Source organism: Poromitra crassiceps (genome assembly GCF_964638095.1).
Source record: "Poromitra crassiceps genome assembly, chromosome: 8".
NCBI lineage: Eukaryota > Metazoa > Chordata > Actinopteri > Beryciformes > Melamphaidae > Poromitra > Poromitra crassiceps.
In genome coordinates, this window is record NC_139629.1 from 25778081 (window position 1) to 25782046 (window position 3966).

The 3966-nt window shown below is 48.5% G+C and overlaps 2 pseudogenes across 2 annotated transcripts; both read right to left on the reverse strand.

The window, feature by feature from the left end:
• Positions 1–739: 739 nt before the first annotated feature.
• On the reverse strand, positions 740–2200 carry LOC310780593 (UBX domain-containing protein 4 pseudogene; annotated as a pseudogene). The gene has a single exon. The product of its transcript is annotated as a UBX domain-containing protein 4 pseudogene (transcript).
• A 585-nt stretch (positions 2201–2785) lies between these two features.
• On the reverse strand, positions 2786–3415 carry LOC310780594 (transmembrane emp24 domain-containing protein 10 pseudogene; annotated as a pseudogene). Its single transcript has one exon. The product of its transcript is annotated as a transmembrane emp24 domain-containing protein 10 pseudogene (transcript).
• Positions 3416–3966: the final 551 nt, after the last annotated feature.

Consider the following 3966-nt stretch of genomic DNA (forward strand, 5'->3'; position numbering starts at 1 on the left):
AATGCTGGCATTGTACATTTTGTATCCATGGAAATGTATATGAACTAGGGCTGTCAGCGTTAACGCGTTAATCGCGATGCGATTAAGGGCCGACCATAACGTGTTTTTTTTTTAAATCGCGTTAATCGCATGCCGCTATTTTGTCCCTTCGTCGCACCCGTACTTGTAGTCAAGCAGCTGTTTCCTGTCTCCTGCAGGCATGGAAAAAGAAAGACAGCAATACGCTTCTAAATGGCTCGTTTTACTTTAAGAAACTCCCAAATGGCACAGTGGACAAGTCAACAGTAGTTTGCACCTTGTGTAAAACGGAATTAAAATATCACTGAAGTACATCGAGTTTAAGCATACCGGAGCAGCTAGCGGCCAGCTAGCAGCCAGTAGTGTTGTAACAGTAGTGTCGTAACATTGGTCACCTGTTTGCACAATTAAAAGGTGTAAATGAGGTTATGTTGATGAGTATTATCAGGCGAGGAACGAAATTAAATGTAGGTTTTGGACAAGAGAGAAACCGAAAACAAAAACATAGTCCTAAATTCAGCATGATCCTGTCCAGAGAATGATAAAGATGGTTTTTTAACTTGACACCTTAACTTACTTCCTGTTGCAGTGTTTACTAATACAACAGCTGACAGAAAATAAGATAGGTTTCGAATTAAGCAATAAACCCTCGTGGCTTAAACACCTCTTAGCTGTTGTACAATCACTGTAAACCATGGCGTCCTGGACTGCCGTTATTGCCCTACATTTGCTGGGTGAAGTTGCCGGTCCAGGTGTTGTCCTCCTCGCTGTCCTCGTGGGTGGTCCAGGTGTTGTCCTCCTCGCTGTCCTCGTGGGTGGTCCAGGTGTTGTCCTCCTCGCTGTCCTCGTGGGTGGTCCAGGTGTTGTCATCCTCGCTGTCCTCCTGGGTCCCGAGTCGGTCATTTTTGAAGTCCGGCTGCTTTTCCAGAATGCGCTTGTGAAGGGTTTCTCTCTTTGGTCCATCAGAGGAGGCTGATGTTGAGTTGGGGTAAGAGTTGCGTCGCTGGGTGGGGCCTCTGGATGCTGCCCCGGGGGGCGGGAACAGGAAGCCGCTGAGGAACCTCCATACAGCCAGCAGCGGGGATAGCATGGTGCCCAGCACGGCACAGAAGCCCTCTCCAATGGAATGAATGAGTGTAGTGGCAGGCCAGCCCGACTGAGGCAGAAGCATTATGGAGGCACTGGGAGCTAGGTCCAGCTCCAGTAGGGTCTTGTTCAGGTCCTCGCTGGTGAACTCCCGCCGAGGGAACATGGTGGCCAGGGAGAAGTTACCGTAGCAGTTCCCCACTTCCTGAGCAGCAGATTGCCAAGCGTCCTGCAGTGTGCTGTCTGAGGGGAACTGGGTGGTGAAGGACGAGCCGTTTGGTAGGCGGACCTTTATCCTCGCTGTGCCACTCCTCTCTTGTGAGAAGGACTGGTGCCTGGCCTGCAGTGGGGCCTGCACCTCTCCCTGCTTCTTGGCATAGCGCACTGCTCTGTCGGCTCGGTCCAAGGCGATCTGCTGTTTGACGCGCTCCCTGGCAGCCTTCTCCCTGCTAAACTCCACCAGGAGTTGCTCTGTCTTGTGGTCCTCCAGTTTCCTCTTGAAGTTCATCATTTCCTTCCCGAGCTTCCTCCGCTCCACCTCCTTCTCGATCACGCTCTCTTCCACGCCTTTCTTCCTCTGCTCTCGTCTCTCCTGCAGTTTCTTTGTCAAACCTTCCACCTTCCCATCCATGCGTTGGTCGGATGGAGAATTGTGAGAGGCTTCATCTGATGAGACACGCCTGTCTTCTCCAGACGGGCTGGCCTCCATCGTAACCTCTGCCTCTGGTGATATCACCCCCCCGCTGCAAATCTGCAAAGCATGCATCTGTTTGACCTTATCGATTATTTTCATGAGTTCCTCAGCAGACACGCTGCCGGCGATGACCTCAAGAGGAACCCCCTTCTCTCCAATGAAGAAGCTGGATGGTATGCACGCCACTGGGTAGATTTGGGAGAAGTGCACGCGTGTCTCGCTCTTGGCATCCACTTTGATTGCCACACAATTGTGTGCTGCTTCTGAGACTTTGTCGTCCTCCCAGCTGGACATCAGCTGTGAAGATTGTTCATCTTCTCCTGTAATGACCACCACAAAGATGCAGCTCTGTTGTTTAGCGGAGCTGATGGCAGCCGGAACTGAGCCCTCAAACCAAAGCATCTTTCTAGTGTGTTGTCTACCTAGCAACTAGTATATTCCAAGCAGTTTGTGAGAGACACTGATGAGTGATGTCACTCGAGCAATTGTGATGTCATGAGTGATGTCATCAGTGATGTCACTCGAGCATTTTGAGGGTTGTGAGTCACACACAGAGCCAGATGACATCATCAGTGATGTCACAATGATGTCACTATGCCTATGTATGACATCACTGATGACATCATCACTGATGACATCATCACCGATCAGTGACATCATCACTGAACTATAGCCTTGTGTGTGTGAGTGAATTTATGACATCACTGATGATGTCATCAGTGGGACAGACAGAGACACAGAGAAACAGCCCCAGCTCCCATTTATATACTGATGATGATGATGATGATAATGATAAATAATGCATAACCATGTATAATAGTATATTGTATTTTATTTTATTTCAAGTGCAAGTCAGAATGATTCAACTCAAACTCTAGTAGAAGGAGGGGTGGATGTTGGGATGTGTTGGTAGAAGGAGGGTGGATGTTGGGATGTGTTGGCTGACTGGCAGGCAGGTTCCTCTGACGTAAGCAGCTGGGGGCGGCCTTACGCGATCAACTTTTTTGCCTTGAAGAAGCGCCGCAAGTAGACGACCTGCCAGGTAGCCAGGCCAATGAGACAACACATGGAGAAGATGCTATAGCAAAGCACACGCATGTTGGTGGACTCATTAGTGTCCTGCATCTCCTCCTCTCTCTTCTTCATGTAAGCCAAGTCATTGACGATGGACTTGGCGAGGTCCTCCAGTCGCCTCAGCTCAACCTCAAGAGGCTTCAGCTTCTCCACCTTGGCAACCTCTTCATAGTTTCTGGCCTCCACACCGTGCTTCATGTCCAGCTTGACCAGCTGGTCAGGAGCACTCCAACTCCAAGTTCCGAAGGGTGACTTGCTCTCAAAGCACACCTCAAACGTGTCATCGTCCTCTGTGGTGAATGCAAACTTCCCTTTCCTTGCATCTTCCTTTGAGTAGAGCGTGTGGCTCGAGGCATCAGTGATCTTCAGATGAGTTGTGCTGCCTGCTGCCTGTGGGCTGATCTCAAACTCCCCCGTGACAAGAACATCTTTGTGGATCTCTTCCCTTAAACACTTTCTTGAATTGACGGGTAGAAAGAAAGCAATGGAAAAGACTGATTCAATGAGAAGCGGTAACAGCAGTAGTGCAGCGAATGGAGCCATGGCTACTCTCAACCAACCCCAGCCAGCATGCACACACTTATGATGCCATACCCACTAATGATGTCATCATAGACATCATAATGTCATAGACATTATGACATCCTCAGTGATGTCATCTTATTGTGATGCCATCAGTAATGTCATAAATCCTTCCCTGCTGAGGTTATAAATTGACTTATACAACAGGTAGTTCCGGCCGAGCAATTTGATTGGACAAGAGGGATCCTACGAGTGCCGTTATTTCATGATAATGCACTGGCGCTTCACTGTGTGTAGATCACTCCGCTTCACAGCTGCCCTAATCAACAAAACGCTTCACAGCTGTAGAGTAGACCGTAGTAAAGTAGACAGCCTGCAGTTAATTAGGCTGATTAGGCTACATTTTCAGCAAAGCAGAAAGCTGAGGGGACTATTTTTGTTGGCGGAGGAATAAATACAGAAATCATATATTTTCTCAGCTTTTTGTCATTTTTTTAATCAGCTTTGTTTAATAGAACTGTTGTATAAAAGCAATATCACACTCGAGGTCGTGCTGCTGTTGTCTAATATCG